General features: G+C 45.4%; 1 protein-coding gene across 1 annotated transcript in view; it reads left to right on the plus strand.

The window, feature by feature from the left end:
- LOC148143556 (uncharacterized) overlaps positions 1-18,127 on the plus strand; it is a 188,550-nt gene that overhangs the window by 122,008 nt on the left and 48,415 nt on the right. The gene's annotated exons all lie outside the window — the stretch shown is intronic.

An 18,127-nucleotide genomic window follows, 5' to 3' on the forward strand; every position in this document is an offset into this window, starting at 1 on the left:
CTGTTCCATGAGGCTTATGTGTTGATGAGGCAAGATAGAACAGATGAGGCGATGGAGAATTACAAATCACGTAGGAAGGATTTAAAGAGAGAGTTAAGAAGAGCAAAGAGAGGACAGGAGCAGCCTTTAGCAAATAGAATACAGGAAATCGCTCAAGCTTTCTATAGATATGTGAGGAATAAAAGGATGATTAGGGTAGGAATAGGGCCAGTCAAAGACAGAAGTGAGAAGTTGAGCATGGACCCTGTATCGGTGTTCACTCAGGAAAAGAATGAGGTACGAGATATTAGACTCGAAAGGATCGAGGTCAGTTACACACAGGTGTTATCAATTTGAGAAGGAGTGAAAGTAGACAAGTCCCCTGGGCTGGATGGGATTTATCCAAGGATTCTCTGGGAAGCTAGGGAGGAGATAGCAGAGCCTTTGGCTTTGATATTTGAGTCGTCATTGTCTACGGGTTTAGTACCCGAGGACTGGAGGATTGCAAATATTGTGCCCTTGTTCAAGTAGGGCAGCAGAGTTGACCCAGGTAATTATAGACCAGTGAGCCTTACATCTATTGTAGAAAAGATTTTGGAAAGGATTATAAGAGAAGATTTAAAATCATCTAGTAAGCAACTATTTGATTTCAGACAGTCAACATGGTTTCGTGGAGGGCAGGTCGCGTCTCACAAACCTCATTGAGTTCTTTGAGAAGGTAGATGTAGATGAGGGTAGGGCAGTTGATGTGGTATATTTGGACTTCAGTAAAGCCTTTGATAAGGTTCCACATGGTAGGCTGATGGAGAAAATGCACAGGCATTGAATTGAGGGTGATTTAGCAGTTTGGATTAGAAACTGGAAGAAGGCAGCGAGTGGTGGTTGATGGAAAATATTAAGTCTGGAGTCCAATTACTAGTTTCGGGACCACTGCTGTTTGTCATTTTTATAACTGACTTAGGCACAGGCATAGGTGGATGGATTCGTAAATTTGTAGACGACACTAAAGTCGGTGGACAGTTTGGAAGAATGTTACAGGTTGCAGGGGGAAATTTGGATAAACTGCAGAATTGGGCCAAGAGGTGGCAAATGGAGTTCAATGCAGCTAAATGCAAGGTGATGCACTTTGGGAAGAATAACAGGATGGCAGAGTAGTTGGTCAATGTAAAGATTCTTGGTAGTGTGGATGTGCAGAGGGATCTTGGAGTCCATGTGCGTAGATCCCTGAAAGTTGCCACCCAGGTGGATAGTGCTGTGAAGAAGGCATACGGTGTGTTAGGTTTCATTGGTAGAGGGATCGAGTTCCGGAACCGCAATATCATGCTGCAACTATACAAAACGCTGGTGCAGCCACACTTGGAATATTGTGTACAGTTCTGGCCACCCAATTACAGAAAGGATGTGGAAGCATTGGAAAAGCAGAGGAGATTTACCAGGATGTTGTCTGGTCTGGAGGGAAGGTCTTATGAGGAAAGGCTGAGAGACTTGGGCCTTTCCTCATTGGAAAGGCGGCGGCTAAGGGGGGATTTGATAGAGACATACAAGATGATCAGAGGATTAGATAGAGTAGACAGAGAAAGACGTTTTCCTAGGATGATCACGTCAGCGTGTACAAGGGGGCATAACTACAAATTGAGGGGGGATAGCTTTAAGACAGATGTCAGAGACAAGTTCTTTACACAGAGTGGTAAGGGAGCGGAATGCCCTACCTGCTAAGTAGTCAACTCAGCCACACTAGGGAGATTTAAACAATCCTTACATAAGTGCATGGATGATTTTGGAATAGTATAGGGGGACGAGAATAGTTCACAGGTCGACGCAACATCGAGGGCCGAAGGGCCTGTTCTGTGCTGGATTGTTCTATGTTCTTTGTTCTAAACTTAGTGCAGGAGGCTGAAAGAAATGAGCAGCTTTAAAACAAAAACTTCTTGGAGCTCAAAGCTTTCAATGAGAGTCTGAACCTGGTGGTAAGTTCAGGTAACATTTATTGCAACCCAACTTTGCTACAGCTTCAGATCCCCCCAGCAAAAAGACAGAGAAAAAAGTAGTTGCTTTTTGAACAGCTCAAGATCAAAGTGCACACATCACACCTCCCCTTGTCCCACCCCCCTCACTGTCTTTACTATTGGCCAGCAGCAAGTTGTCCCTTTGTAATTGGATCCTTGGTACAGCCGTAACCCGGAGGATGTATTGCCTCACTCAGCAATTTCAACCCATACCCTGTCTCCAAGTAAGTTTCTCCCCGCTCCTTTGCCAGGAAGGGGCAGTGTAGTGTCAACCAGACTGCTGTGGGTCTGGAGTCACGTGTAGGGCAGACCGGGTAAAGGATGCAGCTGGAACGACTGAGTGAATCCTTTCCCACAATGGCAGTTCCCTTCCCTAACAAGGGAGAGAGTGAATCAGACGGGGGCTTTCTCCCCCGCACCACCCCCTCCCTGAAACACTCTCATCGTTAGATTCCCAACTCCACATTTCTGACCGAATACCAATTCTGCCATCTGTCGTGGCGGGATTCGAACCCGGGAGTCCCCGGAACTGGGTTGATGGTCCAATCGATAATGGCACTCGGCTGTCACTCCTTCAATCCCCCTGTGATGGCACCTGAACTCGCTGGTGGCTCCGCAGGTGGGAGGAGCGGGTGAAGCCCTTGCCGCACTGAGAGCAGATGAACGGCCTCTCTCCTGTATGGATCCGCTGGTGGGTCAGCAGGGTGGAGGAATCGCTAAAGGCCTTCCCGCACTCGGGGAAGCTGAAGGGCCTCTCCCCCATGTGGACCCGCTGGTGGGTCAGCAGGGTGGAGGAATCGCTAAAGGCCTTCCCACACTCGGGACAGCTGAAGGGCCTTTCCCCTGTGTGGACCCGCTGGTGGGCCAGCAGGTGGGAGGAATGTCTGAAGGCCTTCCCGCAGTCGGTGCAAGGGAATGGCCTCTCCCCGGTGTGACTGCGCCGATGAGTCTCCAGGGCAGACGGGACACGGAAGCCATTCCCACAGTCGCCACACTTCCACGGTTTCTCCACGGGATGGGATTCCTCAGGTTTCTCCATGGCCACAGCTTCAGCTGCACACAAGCTGCACACGGAGAGCCCCTCCGTGCCGTGAAATCCCTTTTCCAGGCCGTATAACTGTTTCAGGCTCCACACGCAGTGCGCTGCAACAGTTGGGTCTCTCGTCCAGTCCCACTGATGCTGAAAATGTCCTCAAACAGGAACCAAAAAGCATTGATCCCTCTCACAGAAATCACAGTCAAAAATAGTTGCTGTCCCGATGGATTGAATGACTGTCAGACATTGACATCAAAGTAAGGACTGCAGACGCTGGACAGTCAGTCGAAAAGCACAGCAGGTCAGCATCCGGGGAGCAGGAGAGTCAATGTTTCGGGCGTAAGCCCTTCATTCATTGATTTTGAAACTTCAGTCTTCAGATTTTCAAATACTCTGCAAAAAGGGATTACAAAAGGGATCATCAGTGCAGGGTAGAAATTCAGAAAAACCAATTCTACTTTGTGGAATATTCTTTTGTTGTTCCACAAAATTGAAAGCACCATCCCACTCTCTCTCCCCCTCTGTTCTCACTCCGCTCTAACTAATTCCCCTGAAGGTGCTGATTCAGGATCTTACAGGGGCAGAAAAAGCAAAAACATCAATACTGAAATCTCTCTGAATTTTGGATACCTCCACCTGAAAGTTAATATCTTTAACAACATTGGGATACTACTGAGAGTGAGCAGGTCTGATTTTGGGAAGCAAAAAAAAAGTGTGTCAATTCAGGGTGAACCTGCAATGCAGCTTCTTGAGGAAGGACCAGATACAAAATGGTTAATGACCCCAGGAAGGTGGGAACAAAATGAGACATTAACACCGACACACTTCAGTCAAACTCTTCTCCTGCTTCCAGTCAGGAAAAAGTGAGGACTGCAGATGCTGGAGATCAGAGCTGAAAATGTGTTGCTGGAAAAGCGCAGAAGGGCTCATGCCCGAAACGTCGATTCTCCTGCTCCTTGGATGCTGCCTGACCTGCTGCGCTTTTCCAACAACACATTTTCAGCTGCTTCCAGTCAGGGCAAAACATGCTCTGAAAGTCGAGCCATCACAACCACACGTCTGCGTTCACTGAAGACAATTAGAGTTACACAGCACAGAAACAGACCCATGGTCCAATCTGTCCGAGTTGGCTATCTGGTCAGCAAGGACGAGTTGGACCGAAGGGTCTGTTTCTGTGCTGTACATCTCTGACTCCAGTCACATTTGCCATCACTTGGCCCTGACCCATCTGAACCCTTCATATTCAGATGCCCGTCCAGGAGCCTTTTAACTTGTCATCGTACCAGCACCCACCACTTTCTCTGGCAGCTCACGCCATCGCTCAAGCGACTCCGCGTTGAAAGCATCAGGTCTGGTGCACCAGATGACATCAGGATAATCTTAGATCATTCCAGATCGCTTCGATACTCAAGTCAGTGGCTTTTCCGATCAGGATGTTGTACGTGGTCAAACAGGTCAGTGGGTAGGTGATCCCCCACCTCTTAGTTCAAATATCTCTACGGGAAACCCACTTGCTGGAGGGTCCCTTGGAGACACTTCAACTGGACTTCATTGAGTTGGAGAAATGAGTTGAGTTGCTATCAATATGTTTTGCTTATTGTTGATGTCTTTTCTAAGTGGATTGAAGCCTACCCTCCTCCTAACACTACTGCTGAGACTGTGGTGAAGATTTTGTTTAAGGAAATAATTCCCCACTTCAGTATACCTGCGTACATTAGCTCGGACAATGGACCACACTTTGTAGGTAATATTAACGGAGAACTCTGTTCCTAGCTTTGTATTTGTCGGCAACCGCATGGTGCTTATCCTCAGGCGGCCGGCCTTGTTGAATGTTTTAACCAGACTCAAATCTAAACTTGCCAAATTAATGGCCAAGTCTGGCCTCTCCTGGTTATGCTAATCCCTGTGGCCTTATTCCAGATGCGATCCATGTCTGCAGGCAAGATGCTACTGTCTCCAGCTGAGAGTCTCTCTGGTCACCCCCTCCGTACCCCTTGGAATGATTCAGCTCCCTTCTCAGTCCACGTCCACCACATGACCGAAGCAATGATTGGTTATGTTCTTGCTCGAACTAGTGTTATGCGTGCCTTTCACTCCCAGGAGCGTGCGGCCTACGGCGATGTTCCCTCCCTTTCAGCCTCGTCACAGGTAGAGCCTGGTTCATTGGTGCTCATCAAGAACTGGACTGGCAAAGGTCTCCAACCTCGTTGGAATGGCCCCTTCGAGGTTTTACTTCCCACCCCTACAGCGATCACAGTCGCTGGGCGCTCAGCTTGGGTCCAACTGCACCATTGTAAATTGATTGACCGCACCAATCAAAAAGGGGGGGGGGGGGGGGGAAGAGGAGGAGAGAATCCTGGAATCCCAACAAAAGGAGTGGACCCTGTCCAGTTGGGTTGTTGAATTTTGCTGTTGTTCTAATGTTAATCTTATTACAGATACTTGAACTAAGAGGAGGGACATGTGGGGGATCGCCTATCTCCTCACCTTTCTGATCACGTACAACATCCTGATGGGGAAAGCCACTAAGTATGGATGTGATCAGGAATGATCAGAGATTATCCACCACCCATGCTGAAGAGATGTCGTCCAGTGCACCGGACCAGACGCCTTTGACGTGTGGAACGTGATGAAGATTGATTATTGCAATGGACTCTTACATCAGAAAGACCAGATGGTCCATCTGGACAGTAGAAATCAGTGAGAGTTACCATGTTTTTTTGATTTTACCTGCAGACGCAAGCCTAGTGAGGATAAAACTGATCCATTCCGTTATTATGGTAAATATTTTAAGGGCGCCCAGGAACACCATCCCTTTTTGCAGGACGGACCGACTCGAGAAAACGGAAGCCTGATAGGCGAAACTCCTCAATCCACAAACAACTTATTTATACAGGCCCACAGAACGCTCTTCACCCCAGAGGCAGTAGTATGTTACTCCTCTCTATCGGGAGATGACTTACTTGCCCCGTCCCCAGTCCCCGATTCCATTCTATTCATCAGACTCCCTACTGCCGACCCTCCGCTGAGAAATACAGTATCACTTTCCAACACCACATGAGCCTCCTGCTACCTGTTTGCTGACATCTTTTCACTCTACTGCATGGTCATATGAGAATTGCTTTAATGGAACCGGCTATGGGTGTGCAATTGTTCATGTTCCACATAACTTCACCTGCCTACTTGAGATCTGTCACGCCCACTCGTGCAAGACAAAAGGAGCCTTATACCTCCTGCCCATGTACAAAGATGGCTTGCGTTCCACCGGCTGGGGAACAACAGGCCTTATGCATCATAAGTAACTATACCCATCTCCATGTACACACCTGGAACGGAACTCTTCCCTTGCGCATTTATAGGTCTTTTCTCATTTCAGAATGTGATACTGTCACCACGACCATGTGCAATAGAGTTAAGGGTGAGCCTAGTGGGAACAGAATTCTGAGGACCATTGTCTACCAGATGTACAGCACAGAAATAGTCCCTTCGGTCCAACTCATCCATGCCGATCAGATATCCTCAATCACTAGTCCCATTTGACAGCACTTGGCCCATATCCCTCTAAACACTTTCTATTCATATACCCAGCGAGATGCCTTTTAAATGCTGGAATTGTACCAGCCTCCACCACTTCCTCTGGCAGCTCATTCCTTACATGCACCGCCCTCTGAATAGTCCCTTAGGGCCCTTTTAAATCTCCCCCCAACCCTAAACCTATTACCCTCTAGTTCTGGACTCCCCCATTCCAGGGAAACACCTTGTCTATTTATCCTATCCATGCCACTCATGATTTTATAGAAATCTGTAGGGTCACCCCTCAGCCTCTGGTACTCAGGGGAAAACAGCCCCATCCTGATCAGCTCAAACCCTGACAACATCCTTGCCAATCTTTTCTTAACCCTTTCAAGTTTCACAACATCCATGACTCTATGACATCCTTCCTACAGCAGAGAGACCAGTACTGCACACAATATTCCAAATGTGGCCTAAGCAATGTCCTGTACAGCTGCAACATAATCTCCCAAATCCAGTACTCAGACGATTGGGAAAGTTTTCAAAGCCCACAAAAGACAACCGGGAAAACATTGAGGTATCAACACCGGGGGGGGGGGGGGGGGGGGGGGAGTGGAGAAGGGAAAGGAAGCCAAAAGTGCTGGAGCCAAGGCAGAGGATGCACAGCCGGCTTGAAGCTGCATTTGCTGTACTTTTACCTGTTGCATTTACTTGTGGAAATCGGGTGCATTTTGAAAAGGAAAGCAGAAAAGATATCTACTCCTCCCAATCTCTGTCCTCCTCACCTGGTAACTAACTCCCATACCTGAGTTGACAGGGTCTGCTCCGCCCTGGATTCACTCCCGTTGCTACAAGTGAACAGATTTTCCCGCCCCAGGATTTGCCCAGACGGAGGGATTTTCATTCATTCAGTGTCACTTCCGCGTTGTGACGTCACGAAAGGAGCGGATGGGCGGGGCCAGGCCGGGGGCACGACCTGCGCCTGCGCTGTCCTGCACCGTTTGCAAATATCCCTTCGCTTCAGAGAATCCCCACAGTGTGGGAGCAGGCCACTCGGCCCAACGAGTCCACACCGACCCTCTGAAGGGGAACCCACCCAGACCCAGTCTCCTACCGCTCTACATTACCCTGACAAATACACCTAACCTGCACATCCCTGGGCACTATGGCCAATCCCAATCAAGGCCAGTGAGCAATGTAGTGATGTGGGAAATGAACATCACAGAATGATGGAGACAAGGAGAGTAAATGTACCAGCAATTAAAACTGGATTGCAAAGATCAGAAAAATGTAAACCGAAAACAGTGTGTCTGCATGTGTGCTGCTCTGTTACAAAAGTGAATGAATTGACTGCACACATTGAAGAGAATAATTATGATCTGAGACTCCCTTCAGAGACATGGCTTCAGGACGACAAGGATTGGATCTTGAATATCGAGGGGGTAGTCAAACGGGAAGCTAGGTGAAGGTAGAGGGTTGGCATTGCTAATGAAAACACTGATCACAGTAATCCGGTGTAAGGTCGGATTTCAGGTCCTGGTTTCTCTGTCCTCTGTTGATCTCCTGTTCCCACAGAGTAAGATGTTGGTCTGTTCTCAGCTCTGCTGAAGTTTTGATTCTCCAACACCCCACCCCCCCAACTCTTTACACCTTCCAGAACAATACAACATTCAGTCAATCGAAACCCAATCCACTATCTTCCAGCCTGACAACCGACCAGACACAGAGTGTCGTCGTACCAGGGAATCAAACAAGAAAAGTGAAACAAAAAAATAGAAATAAATAGGTGCTCATGCTTAATGTTTGTCAATAGGAAGTAAACCAGAAATAGGGGTCTCCCAGGATAGTGCCCTACTTGAGGAATTCTCTTTGCTTTATATCTTACTATTAGTACCCAGCTATGACTTACAACAATAGTTATGCCAACAGAAATAAAGCATCTGTTACCAAATAGACAGAGATACACAGCACGGACATAAACTTTTTAGCTGTAAGCACACACAAGTCCATGGGGTGAATTTGCATTTGCAGAATTATATTTTCAACTAAATTCTATTTTGCTCAAAAATACACAATCTGCAAGCTGTCAGAACATGTTGTATATTATAAATTCCTACTTTAGAAACAGAACTAGTCAGATTCAAGGTGGGGATAAAGACAGACTCTGACTTTTAACGCATTGTCTGAGCTGAGATTGGATTAGATTCCCTACAGAATGGAAACAGGCCCTTTGGCCCAACAGGTCCACACCAACCCTCCAAAGAGTAACCCACCAGGCCCCAATCCCCATATTTACCCCTGACCAATGCATGTAACAGAATGGGCAATTTGAGCATGGCCAATTCACCTAACCTGCATGTTTTTGGATTGTGGGAGGAAACCAGAGCACCTGGAGAAAGCTCATGCAGACACGGGGAGAATGTGCAAACTCCACACAGACTGTGGCCAGTGGCTGGAATTGAACCTGGGTCCCAAGCGCTGTGAGGCAGAATTAAGAACCACTGAGCCACCATGCCACCCAGATGTTGTTACCTTTTGTGATAAAACCTTATGTTATCGAGATTTACATATGAATGATAGTTGCAACCCACTGTACAAGATGAGAGGTGTAACAATCCAAGTTTGTTCAATATATCATTTCAGTGGCAGGGCACTTTAATCTTCTTCCATAAATTGTGTGCCTTATGATCTTGTACTCCACAACCACCTGATGATGGAGCAGTGCTCCGAAAGCTAGTACTTCTTGGTGTTGTGTGATGTTTAACTTTGTCCAGGTTCGGGTGGATTGACCATGCTAAATTACCCAGTGTTCAGTGTTGTGCGGATTCGGTTGGATTGGCTGTGCTAAATTACCCATGGTGTCCAGGTAGGGTGCAGGTTAGAGTGGATTCGCTATGTTAAATTACCCATAGTGCCCAGTGATGGGTTAGCTGTGGGAAATAGTTTCACAGTAATAAAAGCAGGAGGAGAGAGTGAGGTCTGCAGATGCCGGAGATCAGAGCCGAAAATGTGTTGCTGGAACAGCGCAGCAGGTCAGGCAGCATCCAGGGATCAGGAGAATCGACGTTTCGGGCATAAGCCCTTCTTCAGGAATAAAAGCAGGAGTCAGCCATTTTGCCCATCTAGCCTGCCCCGTTCTTTATTGCGATCATGGCCGATCTATCCATCGTCTCAGCTCCTCTTCGCAGCATTGCCCCAACTACCCTTAATTCCCCAACCATGCAAAAACCCATTTTGAACATATTTAATGAAGAGAATTCCATAGATTCACTACACTCCAGGAAAAGCAGTAGTCCTCACTTTCTCCTCCTCATCTCTGTCATAAATCTACTCCCCCTAGTCTTGAGCTCTGGTCTCACCCACCAGCAGAAGTGACTGGATAGGGTTCGGCTTCATCCCCACAGTGCAATGAATTCCCATTTTTCGCCAAAATTGCAGATGTACTCCCTTTACCCAGTCGCTGTCTCACAAATGCAAGATTTCATTGTAACTTCTTCTGCTCCCAGGAAGGACAAAACATCTTTGAAAGCTGCTCTGAAAGTCCAGTCTTCACAACCACACTTCTGCTTTCTCCAAAGACGATTAGTGTCATACAGCACTGAAACAAACCCTTTGGTCCAATTCATCTGATCAGATATCCAAAACTAATCTCGTCTCATTTGTCTGCATGTGGCCCATATCCCTCTGAACCCTTCCTATTCATATCCCCATCCAGATGCTTTTCAAATGTTGTAATTTTACCAGCCGCCACCACTCCCTCTGGCAGCTCGTTCCATACATGCACCACTCTCTGCGTGAAGTTGCCCCTCAGATCCCTTTGAAATCATTCCCCTCTCACCTCAAACATATGGCCTCAAGCTTTGGACTCCCTTACCCTGGCCAAAAGACCTTGGGTCTTCACCATATCCATGCCTCTTACAAACATCTATAAGGTCACCCCTCGGACTCTGATCCTTCAGGTGAGGATCTAAAATTTGAATTTAGGTTATTATCACATGCAACAAGTACATATAGATTTTTACTAACCACAAAATGGCTTTTCAATTTAAAATAATACAACAAAATGGCCGAGAATAATGATCGAACTCTGTGAACTTGTCCTGCTGTTTTGCAGAATTAAGCTAAAATCCAAAGATAAGAGGACAATGGAGTCTGTTTAAAATGAACACTGACACATTAATTGACCAATTGAACTAACCTTGAGCTGCTACCATGGCATGATGATTTACGTAATTAAGACTCTTTTCCCAGGAAATATCATTTGATTAACCTGCTGTGAATCATGAACCTTATTATATTTGATTGATATTTTCTTGAAATTAAGGCTGTACTGTGTCTTAAAAAAAACTTAAATAAATAATGTGTAATTTTTGAATGTACTTGCACAACTTCACCATGGAACACAGAAGCTTTAACCGCTGTGTTGCTGGACAGAATTGTGTCAAGATGCCTTATTAAACTGATAACCTTGCTTTGTACAGACGCATTCCATTGATTCTTTAGACCAATCGCGAACCAAAAGGCTCCTTAAGAGGGGTCTAGATCTTCACTCTGGATAAGTTAGTCTGGCCAATTAACCCTAACCTGCACATTCCTGGGCACTATAGGTAATTTAGCATGACCAATCCATTCCTGGACACGATGTGTAATTTAGCACAGCCAATTCACACAAACCTGCACCTCCCTGGACACAGTGAGCACTTTAGCATGGTCAATCCACCCTAACCTGTACAAAGTTAAAAAACATCTCACACACCCAGGTTATCGTCCAACAGGTTTATTTGGAAGGATCAGCATTTGGAGTGCTGCTCCTTCATCAGGTGGTTGTGGAGAATAACATCATAAGGCACAGAATTTATAGAAAAACAGTAGTGTCCTGCCACTGAAATGATATATTGAACAAATCTGGATCGTTAAGCCTTTCATATTTCAGAATGGGTTGCAGGTATCATTAATATGTAAAACCCAGAACTTCCTGTAAGACACTTTCTTGAGATAACTTAAGGTTTTGTAACAAAAGGTGTCATCTCAACTTAGACAATGCATTAAAGGTGTGAGGTTTGAGTCTGTCTGTATCCCAATCTTGAATCAGACTGGTTGTATTTCCAAAGTGGAATTTACAAAATATGACTGGATTGACTGCCTGCGTGAACTGCCGAGTCTCATCCACCACTGAAATAACTGGATAAGGTAGGGCTTCATCCCCATAGTGCAATGAATTCCCATTTTTCGCCAAAATCACAGATGTACTCCCTTTACTCAGTTGCTATCTCACAAATGCAAGATTTCATTGTATTCTTCTGCTCCCAGTAAGGGCAAAACATCTTCGAAAGCTGCTCTGAAAGTCTAGTCTTCACAACCACACTTCTGCTTTCATCAAAGACGATTAAGAGCCATCCAGCATGGAAACAGACCCTTAGGCCCAACTTGTCCATGATGACCAGATATCCAAAATTAATCTAGTCCCGTTTGCCAGCATGTGACCCACACAGTTTCAAACCATCCCGATTCATGTACCCAGCCAGATGCATTTTAAATATAATTGTACCAGCCTCCACCAATTCCTCTGGCAGCTCGTTCCACGCATGCACAACTGTCTATGTGAAAAAGTTGTCCTTCACGTCTCTTTTAAATCATTCCCCTCTCACCTCAAACATATGTCCTCTAGCTTTGGAGTCCACTACTCCAGGGAAATTCCTGATGAAGGGCTTTTGCCCGAAACATCGATTTTTCTGCTTCTCGGATGCTGCCTGACCTGCTGTGCTTTTCCAGCACCACTCTGATCTAAACTCTGGTTTCCAGCATCTGCAATCCTCCCTTTTGCCTAGGTCGAACCCTCTACCTGTCTACATCTATCCCCACTTCACCAACCAGCACACCCTTTATCTGCATCGCCCCCTAAACCCATCTCCAATCCTGAAGAAGGGTTACACCTGGAACGTTGACTTCTCCACCTCCTGATACTGCCTGGCTTGCTGTGTTCTTCCAGCCACCTACCTGTGTATTTTGCCAATTGAGACACAGACCTGGCGCAACATTTCCAGAGTCTGTCCGCGTCCCGACTCACTCTCTTTCCTTTTAGTTGCTGCAAGTCAACAACTGAATCCCAGAATGAAAAAATAAATGGAAAAGGTGGCAAGAGAAGAGTGCCGTACTCATAGATAATGGACAGAGGAAGGAATGTGCAGTCTGGGATGAAGCTCAATGTTCATTCAGACACGAGCAGCAGCAGCTTCAGAACCTCATGGTCCAACTTCTGCATTAAGACAATGGGGTGCCTCTCATTGGCAGGAGGACAAATGTCCTTCCGGTCCTCCTGTGCTCCCTATTGGTCAATCAAAAGAAGGTCCCGCGCCTCTTTTGCCAATAGCGATTAGTATGCGCACTATTTTTTGCTGACAACAGCGAGCATGCGTACTGTGTTGCTGACACCGGCAAACATGCGCTGTATGCTCTTTGAGGCTGCTGCTATTGACAGATTTTAAGTGACAGATTTTAAGGGAAAAAAGGGGTGGAGCCACAATTTTTTTCCCCTGTGGTTCGACATTTTATTGCTTCTGCATTTTGTCTGGTTACTCCACTTTTGTATGTCTTTTGCCCTTGTTGAGAGAGAGTGTGCCCCAGTGAGCTGTCTATGGGATGGAGCTGTAACCAGTTACACAGACTGAAGTAACATTGTAGTATTCGCAGCAGGGAGTAACTGCACACATTTCCTGAGTGTGATCACAGTTTCAATTGTTCATCAGAATCCGGGAGCCAAAAGGACACCAGAACGACAGAGAAGTCGTGGAAATGCGGGGAGTGTGCTAACGGATTCCATTCCCTGTCGGTACATGAGATTTATCAGCTCAGTCGCAGTTGGGAGAAGCAGTTCTTCAAAACATTATTACAACATTATTTCCCATTGACAAAAACACATTCACGCTGCCTGAACTTATACAAGTGCCCTGTCATCACATCTTTAATCATAGCTTTGAACATTTTCCCTATGGCATATGTTAAGGTAAATTGTCTGCAGTTTCCTGTTCTCCGTCTGCCTTTTTGAAAAAAGGAGTTTTCCAATCTACAGAAACCTTCCCTGAAACTAATAAGGTATGGAAAATTAAAACCAATGCATTAACTATATCACTAGCTAATTTTTCTTTAAGGGTCTAGAATGAAATCCTTTGGACCCCTGGGACTTGTGAGCTTGTAGTTCCAACAGTTTACTCAGTACTACATCCCTGGTAATTGTAATTGTCTTCAGTTCCTCCTTCCCTTTCAGTTCCTGATTTCCAGCTCGTTCTCGGGTGTTACTTGTATCCTCTCTACTGAAGACAGATTCAAGCTCTTTTCAATTCATCTGCCATCTCTTATCCTCCGTTATTGAATCCCCAGACTCATTTTTTAACAGAACCAACACTTAGCTTTTCTTTAAAAAGTTAACAAAGTGACAAAACTTTCCTTCCTGTTTTTATACTTTTGGCTAACTTTCTAACTCTAATTGCTGTGCTCCTGCCTCCATTATTTCTGATGTTTGCCCCAGCTCTTAACTCTCGCATCAACCTGACTGCATATTCTATGGAACTGACCTTGGTTAAGTGTTGCAAAACACACAAGGGCAAATTTTTCATCTCCAGAAAGTCTTAGTACTGAACATGATAACATTCACTTTGAAATATTGTTCATTCAAGCTTCACAAGCACACCCTCCAGATTCAAAATCCCACAATGACACCCAGTTTTGTTATGATCTTTAATTTTGAAGAGAAATTTGAATTTTCAGTGATTAACTGGAAGAGCTGTTCACGAAATTTTCACATTTTTAAACAAAAAAAATCAACTGGATTAATTTAGCAGAATAGCATGTATGACCTTAAATTGTAAATCTAGTTTTGTTTTGAGTGATGGAGCAGATCCACACCAGATGAGGATCTAATACCTAGATTTAGGCTGTTGTCAGGAGCTTTTATTAAACACAAAATGGCATCTCAATATAAAGTAATATAAAACATGTCTTCAGGCTGCAAATTAACACTGTGTTTAAAATGGCTAAAAGCTGCATTTCTGCATTCCTGAGCTAACTGAATCACAGATTAAGCAAACAAAGCCTTCTTCATAGTATGGATCTAATTAAGCTAGATAGGACATTACTGACCATCCTAGCTAACCTTGAAGCACAGGTATGAGGAGATAATGCGTGTGAAACAACATTATTTCCCAGGAAATATCATTGGGTTAATCTGTTGTCCATTATGTAATTTTATTACATTTTATTGGATTACTCTGTAATTAAGGCTGTACTGTCACTTAAGAAACATATGAAAATTGATATTTTATTCCAAGTTAATCACACAGTTTCTCCAAGGAACACAGAATCTTTTAATATCTGTCTTGCTGGACAAATCTTTGCCCGGCTGTTACAAATTAAAGCGTGAAACCTTGCTGAAGCTTGCTGTTGATGTGACCAATCTCAGAACTGAGAGAGCCCTGCTGGGGGTTGAGATCTTCAACTCTCACTGTGCTTTTGGTGTGACCCATGATTACAGAGACTTGTGGGAACATAGAGGATTTGTAACCCCCACGGGGCAGACGAATAGTAATGCTGTTTTGTCCAATCAATATGGCAGCTATCAAGATGTTCAGCTCACGCTGAGGCAATGAATACAGTCTCCAAAGGAATGAGCAGATGGATGCTGCTGCCAAGCAGGCAGCCTGACACCCCAAACCTTTGGTCCCATTGGGTCCCCAGCAAAACCCGGATAGAGACAATAGGGGGATAGGAATGCCAGGCCTGGGTAAGGGACTGAAATCACAGGGGAGGCCCCCTACTGAGCAGCACAAACTATGGCCTCAAATAGGGTACTCCCTCGATACTCAAACCGAAATGTGGGTGACCCCTGATAGACTGGTTTGTGTTCCTTCTTTGCTGCTGCCTTTTTCAATTGATTATGTGCATTATTGTATACACATGGGCAAGGAGGGAATGGTTAATACTGTATTACAAACCTGGCGTCACCCAGATTTCCAGAAAGCAGCTAGGAAAAGAGCTGAAGCATGTTTAATTTGTAAACAAACAAGATGCATAGTTTAAGAGGGATGCCCTGAGGTTGTTAACCACCTCCTTCCCTGGTCAGCCTTTTTACTTGTCTACAACTTGTTTTTAGAGTCATAGAGATGTACAGCATGGAAACAGACCCTTTGGTCCAACCCGTCCATGCCGACCAGATATCCCAATCCAATCTAGTCCCACCTGCCAGCACCTGGCCCATATCCTTCCAAACCCTTCCTATTCATATACCCATCCAAATGCCTCTTAAATGTTGCAATTGTACCAGCCTCCACTACTTCCTCTGGCAACTCATTCCATACACGTACCACTCTCTGCATGAAAATGTTGCCCCTTGGGTCTCTTTTATATCTTTCCTCTGTCACCCTAAACCTATGCCCTCGAGTTCTGGACTCCCCGACCCCCGGGGAAAAGACTTGGTCTATTTCTACTATGCATGCCCCTCATAATTTTGTAAACCATTATAAGGTCACCCCTCAGCCTGCGACGCTCCAGGGAAAACAGCCCCAGCCTGTTCAGTCTCTCCCTGTAGCTCAGATCCTCCAACCCTGGCAATATCCTTGTAAATCGTTTCTGAACCCTTTCAAATTTCACAATATCTTTCTGATAGGAAGGAGACCAGAACTGCACGCAATATTCCAACAGTGGCCTAACCAATGTCCTGTACAGCCGTAACATGACCTCCAACTTCTGTACTCAATACTCTGACCAATAAAGAAAAGCATACCAAATGCCTTCTTCACTATCCTATCTACCTGCAACTCCACTTTCAAGGAGCTATGAACCTGCACTCCAAGGTCTCTTTGTTCAGCAAGACTCCCTAGGACTTTACTATTAAGTAAATAAGTCCTGTTAAGGTTTGCTTTCCCAAAATGCAGCACTTCACATTTATCTGAATTAAACTTCATCTGTCACTTCTCAGCCCATCGGGTCCAGACCCTGTTGTAATCTGAGGTAACCCTCTTCGCTGTCCACTACACCTCCAATTTTGGTGGCATCTGTAAATTTACTAACTGTACCTCTTATGCTCGCATCCAAATCATTTATGTAAATGACAAAACGTAGAGGGCCCAGTACCGATCCTTGCAGCACTCCACTGGTCACAGGCCTCCAGTCTGAAAAATAACCCTCCACTGCCACCCTCTGTCTTCTACCTTTGAGCCCGTTCTGTAACCAAATGACTAGTTCTCCCTGTATTCTGTGAGATCTAATCTTGCTAATCAGTGTCCCATGGGGAACCTTGTTGAATGCCTTACTGAAGTCCATATAGATCACATCTACTGCTCTGCCCTCATCTATCCTCTTTGTTACTTCTTCAGAAAAACTCAATCAAGTTTGTGAGACATGATTTCCCATGCACAATGTCATTTGACTATCCCTAATCAGTCCTTGCCTTTCCAAATACATGTACATCCTGTCCCTCAGGACTCCCTCCAAACAACTTGCCCACCAATGACATCAGGCTTACTGGTCTATCACCCTTCTTAAACAGTAGAACCATGTTAGCCAAGCTCCAGTCTTCCGGCACCTCACCTGTGACTATTGATGATAATATCTCAGCAACAGGCCCAGCAATCACTTCTCTAGCTTCCCATGGAGCTCTAGGCTACACCTGATCAGGTCCTGGGGATTTATCCACCTTTATGTTTCAAGACAGCCAACACTTCCTCTTCTGTATTTTAGGGTGTAGGTTAGGGTGGATTAGCCATGGGAAATATGGAGAAAGGGGTTAGGTATGGGTGGGATGCTCTTCAGAGGGCCAGTGTGTAATAGATGGGCTGAATGGCCTGCTTCCACATTGTTGGGATTCTATGACCCTCCCCACAAAGGACCATTTTATTGGCATCTATCCTGTCAAGCCCCTTTCAGAATTCTACTGGTTTCAATAAGATCACTTCTGGTTCATAGAGGTAGACAGCACAGAAACAGACCCTTCGGTCCAACCCGTCCATGCCGACCAGGATTCCCAAAATAACTAGTCCCACTTATTTACATTTGGCCCATATCCCTCTAAACCTTTCTATTCATGTACCCATCTGAATGTCGCTTAAATGTTGTAACTGTACCTGCATCTACCACTTCCTCAGCAAGTTCATTCCATATGCAAACCACCCTGTACCAAAACGTTGTCCCTCAGGCTCCTTTTAAATTTCTCTTCCCTCACTTTAAAAAATATGCCTCCTAGTTTTGAGCACCTCTACACTAAGGAAGAGCCCTTTGCTATTCACCTTATCTCCACTCCTCATGGTTTTATAAATCTCAATGACATCATCACTCAACCTCTTGCACTTCAGTGAAAAGTGTCCCAGTCTCTCCTTATAACTCAAACTCTCCAGTCCTTACAACATCCTGGTAAATCTGTATTAAACCCTCTCTAATAGTATTCTTCCTATTACACTGCCACCAGAACTGTACTCAGTACTCTGAAAGTGGCCTCACCAACATCCTGTACCTCAACATGATGCCCCAACCCCGATACTCAATGGTGTGAACAATGAAGGCAAGTGTGCTAAACACCTTCTTAACCACCCTGTCTCCCAGTGAT

Source organism: Chiloscyllium plagiosum, unplaced genomic scaffold (assembly GCF_037043375.1).
Source record: "Chiloscyllium plagiosum isolate Xiang-an unplaced genomic scaffold, Cpla_swu_hap1 HiC_scaffold_27, whole genome shotgun sequence".
NCBI classification, from domain to species: domain Eukaryota; kingdom Metazoa; phylum Chordata; class Chondrichthyes; order Orectolobiformes; family Hemiscylliidae; genus Chiloscyllium; species Chiloscyllium plagiosum.